Source organism: Malus sylvestris, chromosome 7 (genome assembly GCF_916048215.2).
Source record: "Malus sylvestris chromosome 7, drMalSylv7.2, whole genome shotgun sequence".
In the NCBI taxonomy this organism is placed as follows: Eukaryota; Viridiplantae; Streptophyta; class Magnoliopsida; order Rosales; family Rosaceae; genus Malus; species Malus sylvestris.
In genome coordinates this window covers 7,150,534-7,164,514 of record NC_062266.1, presented here as the reverse complement: position 1 = coordinate 7,164,514, position 13,981 = coordinate 7,150,534, and the positions used below count along the sequence as shown (strand labels likewise).

At 36.5% G+C, this 13,981-nt stretch overlaps 1 protein-coding gene and 1 long non-coding RNA gene across 3 annotated transcripts in view; one reads left to right on the top strand and one right to left on the bottom strand.

The window, feature by feature from the left end:
* The window catches only part of LOC126628159 (malate dehydrogenase [NADP], chloroplastic-like), an 82,290-nt gene that overhangs the window by 9,842 nt on the left and 58,467 nt on the right, over positions 1-13,981 (top strand). Inside the window, exon 1 of one of the 2 annotated variants that reach the window (XM_050297749.1) lies at positions 1,521-1,539. The exons of the other annotated variant lie outside the window; for it this stretch is intronic. The gene's annotated coding sequence lies outside the window, so the exon portion shown is untranslated. Of the gene's footprint in view, positions 1-1,520; positions 1,540-13,981 lie in introns of those variants that run through there. 2 annotated transcript variants of the gene reach the window in all.
* LOC126628173 (uncharacterized) lies at positions 6,130-13,976 on the bottom strand. Its single transcript, XR_007625304.1, has 2 exons — positions 13,842-13,976; positions 6,130-6,398 (listed from the first exon to the last, which is right to left on the bottom strand). It is a non-coding gene; the product is annotated as an uncharacterized LOC126628173 (long non-coding RNA).

The window sequence follows — 13,981 nt, the reverse complement described above, 5'->3', positions numbered from 1 at the left end:
ACAAGGAAGCATGTGGAGACAAGCGTAACAGCACACGTGCCGATACACCCATTACTCTGTCAAAAGCAAAAGTATCCCATATCAGCAGGGTGGAACGTACTCTAGATTTGATAGACTTGTTTTGACCCTCAAATTCTTCAGTCGGCCTTATACTCTGGAGGAAACCAGAAAACCCTCCAGCTCAGTTCAAGAATAAGCCTGTGGAAAGTTACTTCTTCAAAAGCAAAAGTATCTCATATCATCTCTTCTCATTTTTCTTCTCTTTATCCTTCATGCTGCTGCAAGATGGGGAGAAGGTGAACAATCAGTCGGAGCTCTGATTGCTTACCTTGTCTGTCACCTCTTTCAGCAGACCCCCTAGCTCGGCGACTTGGGGGACTCCTACTACATGGTTTGTATCGCGCTTGACCAAGCCTGAGACTACAAGTAAGCTTCAAGTGAAATTGATACATTACCTTGTGCATCTCCACCAGTTAAAGATACCACCCCTGGATGGAGGAAGAGTACTTCCAGAGAAGATGTCACATCTACCTATGAGACAGATAAGGCAAGTCAAGACGACACCACACTCCGATACTTAGAAGTTTCGTGATTACGAGATCATTCTCCCACAATTTTTCCTAATGTCATTTGTACTAAATCATTCACTTGTACTCACTAAAGGAGAGCTTGAACCTATGTACTTATGTAAACCCTTCACAATTAATGAGAACTCTTCTATTCCGTGGACGTAGCCAATCTGGGTGAACCACGTACATCTTGTGTTTGCTTTCCTATCTCTATCCATTTATATACTTATCCACACTAATGACCGGAGCAATCTAGCGAAGATCACAAAAAGCGACCGTTTTCGCTACCTAGGATCTATCTTGCAAGAGAACGGAGAATTAGATGGAGATCTCAACCATAGAATACGAGCTGGATGGATGAAGTGTAAGAGTGCATCCGGCGTGTTGTGTGACCGTCGTAGGCCACTGAAGCTCAAGGGAAAATTTTATAGGACGGCAATAAGGCCAGCGATGTTGTATGGCACAGAATGTTGGGCGGTGAAGCATCAACACGTACACAAAATGGGTGTAGCGGAGATGAGGATGCTTCGTGGGATGTGTGGGCACACGAGAAAGGATAAGATTGGGAATGAGGATATCCGAGGTAAAGTAGGAGTAGCCGAAATTGTAGGAAAGATGAGAGAAAATCGGCTCCGATGATTTGGACATGTGCAAAGAAGGCCGACTGACGCTCCGGTTCGAAGATGTGACTACGGGACAGAGGTTCAGGGCCAAAGGGGTAGAGGAAGACCTAGGAAAACTTTGGAAGAGACTCTAAGAAAAGACTTAGAGTACTTGGATCTAACGGAGGACATGACACAAAACCGAGCGCAATGGCGTTCTAGGATTCATATAGCCGACCCCACTTAGTGGGAAAAGGCTTTGTTGTTGTTGTTGTTGTTGCATCTTTTCCAACACACTCTCTTCCTTCATCACCCTCCCTCTCTTCCCCTCCCTCCAAACCAATCTCTGTCTCTGTCTTCATACAGACCTTCTCTTCAAAACCCGTTTGCCCATCTCTCTCCCTCTCATCTTTTGTCTCTGATACCACGCCAACACCATGGCAGTAGCTGAGCTATCAACACCTTCATATACCAAGACCCACCTTTTGTTGGGTTTTAAAGAAACTTCACTACTTTGGAGATGTTTATCTCCAAAGAAGAATGTAACGCATCGGAAATTGATAGGCAAGAGAAAATGAACACTCAAGGTATAACACACAAAAACCTTTTATTCTCACACAAACTAATACAAGAGGAATCACTCAAAACACTCTTAGAAGCTATGGATGCTTCTTCTACTTATTCTCTTTTCTTTTAGGTAGAGAGCCTTCTTGTCTCTTGTACGTCTTCTTTCTCTTTTCTTCACTTCTCATTCTTAAACATAACAACATACTCTATTTATAGGCAAGTATAACCAACCATACCAAGTGTGAATACCAAGTGTGAAATCATCCTAGCCATTATTCATGACTCTACTAAAGTAGCCCACCACCATGGACTTTGCTTATGGACACAATGAACACATGTCATTCTTATACTAGAATTGTCTAGCATTTTCAATGCATGCACCAGCCACTTTTCTAGAAGCAAGATTACCATTCAACATCCCCCCTTAATTTTGTCTTGTGACGCCGATTGAGTTTCTCAGTCTGATAAAGTCTTCTTGTTTGAGTGGCTTGGTGAATATGTGTGCAACTTGGTCTTGAGACTTCACGTACTCAACTTGCACATCCTTTCTTGTAATGCTCTCTCTTATGTAGTGATAGCGGGTATCTATGTGCTTGTTCCTGTCATGGAATACTGGATTCTTTGCTAGAGCTATTGCAGACTTATTGTCGACATAAATCTCCGTTGGTTCTTCTTGTGGCATGCTTAATTCTTTCAGCAAGTTTTTCAGCCAGATTGCATGACAAACACATGCGGTAGCAGCTACGAATTCAGCTTCACAGGTAGATAGTGTGACAATCGGTTGCTTCTTCGACATCCATGTGAATGTCGTGTCTCCCATGAAGAACACAAATCCAGTAGTGCTTTTTCTATCGTCGGAATCTCCTACCCAATCACTGTCGCTGTATCCAACAAGTTTGTAGCTATCAGAACTTGAATAGAACATGCCAAAGTTAACAGTACCTTTAAGGTATCGAAGAATTCTTTTGGCGGTCTTCAAGTGTGTAGTTGTGGGATTCTCCATATAGCGACTGATTAATCCGACGACATACAGAATGTCCGGTCTTGTGCATGTCAAGTAGTGCAAGCTTCCCACTAGACTTTTGAAAAATGTTGGATCTACGCTTTCTCCTTGGTCATGCTTGGTTAGTTTCACTCCACATTCCACTGGCGTGCTTATGGGCTTGCAGTCGTCCATTTTGAACTTTTTCAGTATCTCCTTTGTGTAGCTTTCTTGGGAAATGAAAATGCCTTCTTCATTTTGCTTGACTTCAATGCCTAGGTAGTATGCCATCAGCCCGATGTCCGTCATCTCGAATTCTTTGGTCATCACTCTTTTGAACTCTTCAAACATGCTTGGATTACTTCCGGTAAAGATTAGATCATCCACATATAAGCACACAATCAGAATATCTTCATCTTTGATTTTGACGTAAAGATATTCTAATTGTGTTCTTCATGGGAGACACGGCATTCACATGGATGTCGAAGAAGCAACCGATTGTCACACTATCTACCTGTGAAGCTGAATTCGTAGCTGCTACCGCATGTGGCTGAAAGAATTAAGCATGCCACAAGAAGAACCAATGGAGATTTATGTCGACAATAAGTCTGCAATAGCTCTAGCAAAGAATCCAGTATTCCATGACAGGAGCAAGCACATAGATACCCGCTATCACTACATAAGAGAGTGCATTACAAGAAAGGATGTGCAAGTTGAGTACGTGAAGTCTCAAGACCAAGTTGCAGACATATTCACCAAGCCACTCAAACAAGAAGACTTTATCAGACTGAGAAACTCAATCAGCGTCACAAGACAAGATTAAGGGGGATGTTGAATGGTAATCTTGCTTCTAGAAAAGTGGTCGGTGCATGCATTGAAAATGCTGGACAATTCTAGCATAAGAATGGCATGTGTTCATTGTGTCCATAAGCAAAGTCCATGATGGTGGGCTACTTTAGTAGAGTCATGAATAATGGCTAGGATGATTTCACACTTGGTATGGTTGGTTATACTTGCCTATAAATAGAGTATGTTATGTTTAAGAATGAGAAGTGAAGAAAAGAGAAAGAAGAAGTAAGAGAGACAAGAAGGCTCTCTACCTAAAAGAAAAGAGAATAAGTAGAAGAAGCATCCATAGCTTCTAAGAGTGTTTTGAGTGATTCCTCTTGTATTAGTTTGTGTGAGAATAAAAGGTTTTTGTGTGTTATACCTTGAGTGTTCCTTTTCTCTTGCTTTTAATTTCCGCTGCGTTACATTCTTCTTTGGAGATAAACATCTCCAAAGTAGTGAAGTCTTTTTAAAACCCAAATATTCATAGGAAACATCCTATTCTTTGAAATTTTCACCTTGACTATTAATCTTCCTTGGTCATCTCTAAGAAAAAGGCTATAATTTTTCATGTGAATATCATAACCCTTTTCTAAGAGTTGACCCAAACTCAAAATATTGCTTTTCATATTGGGCACGTAGTAGACATTTGAAATTAATTGGTGACTGCCATTTTTCAAGGGAATTTGGATGTTACCTTTTCCTTTTACAGGTATTTTGGATTCGTCTCCAAAAGAAATATTGCCACTTACCGATTCATTTAGCTCTACGAACATGCTTCTTCTTCCGCACATGTGGTTGCTGGCGCTGGTGTCAAGATACCATGTATAGTCTTGGTCTCCATCATTATTCTTGCATGCTAGTAGCACAACGCCATTCTCTTCTTTCACATAATTGACCTTCTCATCAGGTCTGTTGCTTGGAGCTCTACATTCCCAAGCATAATGCCCAAACTTTTGACAATTGTAACATTGAACTTGAGATTTTTCATACCTCAAGTTTGAGCATCCTCTTTCACCACCTTTTGTTGATCTTTCTTCTCTTTCGTAGTTGCTATGGTTGTTGAAGTTCCAACCACGTCCATGTCCACGCCCACGTCCGCGACCTCAGTCACGACTTCTTTCGTATTGGCTTCTCTCGTTGTCGAAGCTTTCTTCTTTCTTCTTTGGCTGAACATGCGTCTTGAGAAGCTGCTCATCATTCCCTTGCCTCTTTTTATGTTTCTCTTCATATGCTTGTAGCGAGCCCATTAAATGCTCTATACTGATTTCTTCCAAGTCTTTTGTTTCTTCAATCGTCACAACAATGTGCTCGAATTTTGGGTCCAACGAGCGTAGTATTTTCTCCATAATTCTAACATCTTCTAACTTTTCACCGTTTCTTTTTAATTGATTAGAAACAACTAAGACTCTTGAGAAATAATCGAAGATTGATTCAGACCCTTTCATTTGTAGAGATTCGAACTCACCTCTTAATACTTGAAGACGAACCTTTTTCACTTGTTCGGCTCCTTTGTAAGAGGTTTGAAGCTTCTCCCATGCTTGCTTGGCGGAGGTTGCACTCGAGACCTTCTCAAAGCCATTGTCATCTAACGCTTGGTAGATGAGGTAGAGAGCCTTCTTGTCTCTCTTTCTTGAATCTTTCAAACTCTCCTTCTAGGCTTGGATTAGAGTATCTTCATCTTCTGGCTCGATGTAGCCTTTCTCCACAACTTCCCATACATCATGTGCTCCCAAAAGGGCCTTCATTTTGATACTCCAATTATCGAAGTTGTTGTTGATCACTGGAACTTGGAAGGCAGCGATAGCATTGTTCGCCATGGCTCTGATACCACTTTGTTGGGTTTTAAAGAAACTTCACTACTTTGGAGATGTTTATCTCCAAAGAAGAATGTAACGTAGCGGAAATTGATAGGCAAGAGAAAAGGAACACTCAAGGTATAACACACAAAAACCTTTTATTCTCACACAAACTAATACAAGAGGAATCACTCAAAACACTCTTAGAAGCTATGGATGCTTCTTCTACTTATTCTCTTTTCTTTTAGGTAGAGAGCCTTCTTGTCTCTCTTACTTCTTCTTCTTTCTCTTTTCTTCACTTCTCATTCTTAAACATAACAACATACTCTATTTATAGGCAAGTATAACCAACCATACCAAGTGTGAATACCAAGTGTGAAATCATCCTAGCCATTATTCATGACTCTACTAAAGTAGCCCACCACCATGAACTTTGCTTATGGACACAATGAACACATGCCATTCTTATGCTAGAATTGTCTAGCATTTTCAATGCATGCACCGGCCACTTTTCTAGAAGCAAGATTACCATTCAACACCTTTTTCAATCATCCCAGCTCTCATCCTTATCGACCCATCTCCACTCTCACCGCCGTGTCGCTTTTCGGCCGCTCCCTTACACTCAGAATGCCAGAATCTGTTGCACCCAAGTAAGCTTTAGGCCCCGTTTGGGATTGAGGTGATTTTAAAAAAAGCCACTGTGAAAAAAAGCTGAGGGTCATTTTTGTGTTTGGTAAACTGAAAAAAAAGGGCTTATTTTGGAAGCTGCTGTGAGAATAAGCTGAAAATCAAAGGAAAAGCTGAAGCTGCTATTTGCTGCTTTGAAAAAAAACCAGTTTTTTCAAAGCACATGGAGCTACAGTGCTCCTTTAATGAAAAGACACTATCATCCTGCTTTTTTTTCCAAAAGCACTTTCACAAAAAAGTTTACCAAACACTCTACTGGCTTTATTTCACAGCCGCTTATTCTCACAGCACAGCCGCTTATTATCACAGCAGCTTTTTTTCAAAGCACAGCAATACCAAACCAGCCCTTAATATCTTTACATATCTCCACCATTTCTTTTTCTCTCTTTTTTTTTTTTTTTTTTTTTTTTTTTTGGTTTTTGTTTTGTTTTGTGGTAGTAGTAATTTTTTTTGTTCCTGATGTCAGTCAAGTTCAAGCTCCAGCGCAAACCGAAGACCCGAAGAACAAGCCTGAGTGCTTCGGCGTGTTCTGCCTCACCTATAATCTCAAAGCTGTAACCTTTCTTCCTTTTGTTAGGTTTATGTTGATTTCTGTGAATTTTGGTATAGATTTGTGGGGTTTTCACCTTATCTTAGTAGTAAAAACTCTGGAGCTTCAGCTTGTTATATAAGTGCACATATGGTGTCTGTCAATTTGTCTAGTCGAGCTGTTCTAGTATATTTAGACTTTCATTACCAAAAGTAGAATTTTCTCTATTTTGTTTGGTAGTTACTGCATAAGACTCATTTGTTATATACTGTAATCTATGTTTTACAATTTTGTTGCATAAATAGTGAATCAGACAAAAACCGTCGATTTTTTTTTTTTTTTTTTCTTCTGTTTGTTGCTAGTTAATGACTTTCTGCTGAAGATACATGCAGTTTTAAAGTATCCAAACTGGGCTTGTAATGTGTGTTTGTGTGTGTGTGTGTGTCTGAGAGAGAGAGAGAGCATATCTGATTATTGATTTGCAGTTGCTTTTCCTTTGCAATGAATTAAGTAGTGTATCTAATAAGGTCCAAAATTCCCAGGAAGAAGAGACAAAATCATGGAAGAAATTAATTAATATTGCAGTCTCAGGTGCAACTGGGATGATATCTAATCATCTGCTCCTTCAAGTAAATCTTTCTTGCATCCTAAACCTCTCGCACTTTGTCCTTTTCACTAATGGTGACTTTGCTTTTTGGAACTTATTGACTAGCAATTACTTATTTAAGTTGCAGTTAATCCTTTCAAAACATTATATTTCTATACCTGTAATTAGGAGTTCTATTCCCATTGGGTCCTGCAACCATCCAGTCCCTCCCTACATGTTATCTTAGTCTTAGACTACGGTCTTTCCGACAACCTGCAACAATCTAAACCATATCAGGTTAAACTGGAAAATAGAGCTTGTAAAGACATGTAGTACTCTCAACTGACAAGAAACTGGTATAATCTGAAAGATGTCTCAAAATAATCTGAAAGATTCAAGAATACTCATGTGGTGGAATTAATTTTCTCAGTTCAAATTGAGACAATTGTGATGTTGCAGGTTGGTAACGGACAAAAGGGAAAAGGAGGAGAGGCCGATGGGCACTTCGACGACTCAATGCACAATAAAGAGAAAGATCGGTTGTGTTCAATTCCAATCAAATTTTGTTAAAATTGAGATTTTCTTAAAGTTCCTTGCTTTATGTGTAACTTTTTGACAGAACTTGAGCGAAGATTGATATGGAAGCAAATTTTCGCGTATCTTCCTTTGACAAAAATGCACCTGTAAAATAATAACACCTAAGATTAAGGCCAAAAGTCTCACGCGCCCACGATGAATGAGGGGGATTTTGGCCGAAGAATCTCCGATGCCAAAGTTAGAATTCTGAAATGAATGTATTTAGGAGTTTATGGGTAGCAAATGACTTAGCATTTTAGTGGGATGCGAGGGGTATTTATAGGAGGGTGTCCAACCCTTGGGGTGGAGAGTGGCCGGCCATATATGGTGGTAATTGGAGAACAATTGCAAGATGTTATGTGAAATAATATCTTGCAATTAACATGACAATTATTCCTAAGGGATGAAGAGTTGATTGTTGCTCATAATCAAGTAAGCCACTTCCAAAAGATCGCTAATAAGCTTGAACCCCAAGTGTTGAAGATCAACGAAAGTCTGAAGAAGGAAGTGGATGAGTTGCAGTGCATCCGTGTTGGTCTACTCGGGGCTTTGCTTGTTCAGGATCAGGCCAATTTTAGTCTAAGTTTGTCTCTCGTGCTCAATTACAAAAATACCAAGCATTTTAGAGACGTCCACTCATGTATGTTCGTCAATGCATATGCATTAGCACACCACCGAGCATTCGAATATGGTATCCAGTTTTGGGGGCTGCATGCATTGTACTAGTTTGTGTGGTTTTGGTTATTGATGTCGCTGAGCATGAGTGGTTTTCTGTAGCTTCCGAGATTTATATTGTAAGCAGAATTCATATAGCAGCTTTCATATACGGCACATGGTAGTCGGCAGTACTGCATTTAGAAAGAGAAAGTTATATTTTCTTCACTGTTTATTCAAAACTTATATGTTGCATGTTTTGGGTTTTAAAGTGAGTCGGCATAGAGTTTTTATTTGAGAAAATCAATATTGTGTCCATGAGTTTTCAAAGAGAATATTTTACTTTTTAATCACTGATTTTTCATAGTGTTTCAATTAGAAATTAATTATGAAAATATGCCTTGTGATTTTCATAATTGGTTGATTTTAAAAAATTATTACATTTCATACATTTTAGAGGTCGCACTTGGTGCGATGGCAAGTGCCTTCGCCCATGAGCGGTAGGTCTCGGGTTCGAGACTTGGGAGCAGCCTCTCCATAAATGGGGGTAAGGCTAGCCGACATTCACCTCTCCCAGACCCTGCGTAAAGCGGGAGACTTGTGCACTGGGTACGACCTTTTTTATTACATTTCATACATTTTGCATGATCACGTTAGTATCTTGTCACTTTCACTTGAAGGCTGAAGAGAGATTGGGTAACAAAGCACAGTGAAAAAAATTGCCTACTAGTATGTGAGTCTAGTTAATGAGTTTTGTAAGTCTTTCTATACTCATTTCTCTTATTGTTTGTTCTGGTTTAGGCGTTTGAAGATTTTCTCAGTAGTTGATTTTACCTCGTTAAATCCTACATCATGTGTACACATGTTATTTGTCTTTTTAATTGCAAATGTGTAAGATAAACTTCCACTTATTTTCTTTTAGTGAACTCTATCTTAGACATTCATCAACATATAGAGTTTACGACAGAGGACTTGGCAACTATATTACAGTGCATTGTTTAATTTGTAAAGCTCTCATTTATCCTAATTATAAAATATAACCTGTGCAAGACATTTAAAAAATGGAAGTGTCTTTCAACAGTTATGTCATGTATGGCCATATCCTTTATTTCCACCATCCTTATCAACCGGATGGGGAGATATTGTCTTTATCTCACAAACCCATAACATGGCAATCGTCTATTAGAAAGGTAAAGTATGTTTTGAAATCGTGGCAAATATTGATTGAGTAATGACGCCTCTAAAAGTAAAATTTGGTTATATGAAGGAAAAAAAAGAAGTCTCCCGGGTCTGAAAACAAAACCAAATTAAACACAAAGATATAGAATCCGAGGTTAGAAACAAAACCCCCCAAAATTACAAAAACAAAATTTGAACACAAAACATATTTTTAAATCCAAATTTACACATCTAAACACACAATATTGAAAACACAAAATTACTCTGGCAAAGAACTCACAGAAAACAATACCTTTTATGGGCTAAGTTTTTCTTTTGAATTGACACCAGATTCACCACTTTCAGCGAGAAGACGTTATGGTTTGTAGTTTTAGAGTCAAAATACTGAAGAAACAATCGTTTTCAGCAAGAAAATGAAAGAGAGAAGTTGAGGTTTGAGAGCGAGAGAAGGGTGAGAGAGAGACGAACCTTCTTGCATGCTTGAGAGAGAGCTCGGCTTTTCCATCCTTCTTTCCCTCCACGATGAGCAACACATGTATAGAAGTTTGGAACCAAATGCAATAGCCTGAATAACCTGGTCTCTCTCGTTTGGAAGAATTGAGGATCATTAATATGTTCTCTTCAATTCTTCCCACGTTTCTCATACTGCTTAAAAAGTGCAGTTAAAAACATTTAAAAGCAGTATTACAAAAAAAAATGTGTTTAGTCAAACACCTAGTCTCCCTCTAGTAGATACGTTTGACCAAAAATTGAAAACGTCCAATTTTCTTGTATCTTATCCCCATTGCTGGAAACACCCGGTGCCAAAACGCCCAAATATTACCTCCCACCTACCATGCAATGCATAATACAATCAGTATCCTATAAATACCAAAAACAATTTCTACAAATAACCATATTGACATTCAAATTCCAGCAAGAAACACAATCGGAAAACATAAATTTTTCAGAGACCCAAGTCTCCCACCTAACATGCAAATTACATAGAAAGAAATTTGATTTCAGAAAAAGTGAAAAGGCTTACACAAATAGAAAAACGTATTTGAGTGGCGGTCGTGGCGCCTGCCTTCAGCAAAGACAGTTCAAACAGGAATTAAACAGCCAAGCCAAGTTATGGGTATATTCAAGACTGCTTAAGATACTATAAATATTTTCAAGATAACTCTAAATTTAAATTGTACCAATTTTAAAAGATATAGTAAAATCAGATCTTCATTGTTGGATTCAATGAATTTATAAATATAAAACTAAATAAAATACACATATATGGTGGGTCAGCTCTACTAATCCTGGGCTAAATTTGACTGTTTTTTTAGGTTTTAGCTTTTAACTCACACATTTAGCATGGATTGGGTTGGGTTTGAGAGGGAGTAAAAACTAAAAAAATCACATTTAGTCCAAGGTTGGGTTGGGTCTTTTAGTGGCTGGCAGAAGAATTCAAAGGAACCTTCATTGAATTTATGTTCTATGTTTTATGTTTTTGCCTTAAACGATACGTAATATGCCTGGTTGTGTGGGACATGGGCTAAATCCTAGACCTGATAGTTTGGACCCGACCCGTTAATATTAGTATTTGGGTGAATGTTTAACGGATTGGGTCGCTAACGGATGAACCCGTTAACAACCCGTTAAATAACGGGTCACTTTGGGTTAATCCGTTAAACTTGTAAGCATCTGTTAGTTGAGGATATTTTAGTAATTTCAATAAAATCTTAACAACAAAAAATAAACTCTATGCAAAAAAAAATAATAATAATAATTGTTAACGAGTGTTAACGGGTGAAACAGGTCGGATTGAACCTGACCCAAACCCGATAAATCCAACCCGTTTACAGGTCTACTAAATCCAATTAGCTTCCATATACCTGCCGGCTGCCGTACACAAGAAACAAAAAACTTGGTATTTAAAGGGTTGATGGATCATAATCCGTGTTATAAATCGTAAATTACTAGTTGGTGGGTTGACGATTGGTAGAAATGGCTCCAACACTTCAAGGACGAGAAATGAGTATAGAACGATTAAAGCGTGTTGTATTTTATCACAAAAAAAAAAACTGAATGCAGTTAAAAGTGTATTTATAAATGGGGAAATTATGTTCTCAACCTTCCTTTTGCTACTCCATTGATTAAAATCATATTCATTTTCAATTTTTGATCAAGTTCCTTGGGTATTAATAACATTATTAATTATTTCAATAATAAAATATTTTTTATTTCTAAATATATTCATTTAATGTTAAAAATGTTACAATTAGTATATTTATATTTATGACTAAATGTTTTTATCATATATTTTTAGTTTTAGTTTGTACCCATTTTTAATTTGCAACCCCTTTTTAATTTGTACCTATTTTCTTTCAGTTTTAATTTGTGCCCATATATTAATTTCTTTTTGTACCCATATTTTTTTTAAATTTATTTGTACCCATTTTTATTTTTCCAAAAATGTACCCATTCATGTAATTTTATCAAATTTTTAATCTTAAAATGTACTCATTCTTAAATATACTAATTTGTTATATGTAAAATGTACCCTTTTATATATATATATATAAAATCTATTCAATTTTTTTCTAATATATTTTTAAACTTATATGGATACATTTTTTTTCTTTGATTTTAAAATGTATCCATGTCAAGTTTAATCGAACAAATTTACTAATGTTATTAAGCCTAATATCTTTTTTTTTTTTTTTTGTGATTTTGAAGAATGTAACAATGTTTTGATACAATTATTTTTTGGTTAATTTTGATGAATGTACCCATGTTTATATACACACATACACAATAGTATGTTTATATTTTAATATTTTTAATCCCACAAATTATGGTTTTTTTTATTTAAAATCTCATTTATATAAAAAAACTAAATTTTTTAATTTTTAATTTAAAAAATATAGTAACTTACATAGAAATAAATTATCAAATTAATTTCAGGAACTTCAATAAAAAATTGAAAACCAACAAGGTTTCAATCAAAGAATATTCATAGCTAGGGATTGCATCCAAAGTCTCCTTAGAAAACTTCATTTTAATCCTTACAAAAGATGAGTTTTAGATTATAACCTTGTGTAAGATTAAAATCCAATTTTAGTACCTAGTACATTTAATCATCTCATTTATTAGTTATATTTTGATGTTTTATTTATCTTTTTATTCCTATTTTAATGTATTAATTACATTTAAATTTAATTTTTATTTCATTTATCATAATATTTTAATGTCTACATTTAGACAACTAATTTTTTTTTTATAATATATAGTCCGATAACAATTTTGTATGTTCTTCATTTAGGTACATTAATATATTTGAATATTTCGGTATATACATCGATACAAACGTATAGGTACATTAATTCATCGATACACACATATACATGCATTTTGGTTCTTACATTTTGGTACACACATTTGAGTTTTTTTTTATTTTTTATTTTTAGTACAACATATATTTTACACTAAGGCGATGGGGGTTCGGCTAAGTCACACAATGGACAACTTAATTTGGTATCGAATTCGTTATCCACGAGATTCAAACATAATACCTCTCATTTGAATATTGACTTTCAAGTACATTAATTCAATATACTATATTTTGATACATACATTTTGGTACATACATTTCAGTATTGACATTTAGATACATTAATTCAATATAATACATTTCGGTACGTATATTTTGATACGTACATTTTAGTACATACATTTCGGTACGTACATTTTGGTACGTATATTTCGGTACATACATTTTTGTACGTATATTTCGATACGTATATTTCAGTACGTATATTTCAGTAAGTACAATTTGTAGCCTACCAGTTTTCATCAAAGGTTTGAGGAGGATCAATGAACTCTCTTTTTGTAATTGTAAGAAGCTCGAATCGCTTATGGGGTTGCCAAAAGTATGTTACTCTACGCTTTTCAATTTCTTTTCCTTCTTTCTTTAGGTTTTAATTCTTTAATTAATTTCATATGTTGGAATCAACTCCTAGTTATTTTTTTGTTTGTTTATTTTTATTTGTTTCCAGTTTCTTCCATCGTTGAAGATCGTTGATGTCAGCCATTCTCATGGTCTTAGTGAAATCATTGACTTCTCACTTTGCCACAAACTAGAGGAATTGATTCTTGTGGATTGCACCAGCCTGACTGATGTTCATGAATCCATTGGAAACCTGGAGAGACTCGTGTACTTGAATATGAAGGATTGCAAGAATCTTAGGATGCTTCCGAGTCTTGAATATCTTGGAGCATCTGTTCGTGCATGGTTAAATCACTTGAAACACTCATTTTATCTAGTTGCCCAAATCTTGATGAGTTTCCAATGGAGATGATGAAGATGGAGTCTCTGAAAGTTCTTGAGACAGATGGAATTCCAATAAGAAATAGCCAGAAAGAAGTTCAACCATCTTGAGTTCTTTTCCAT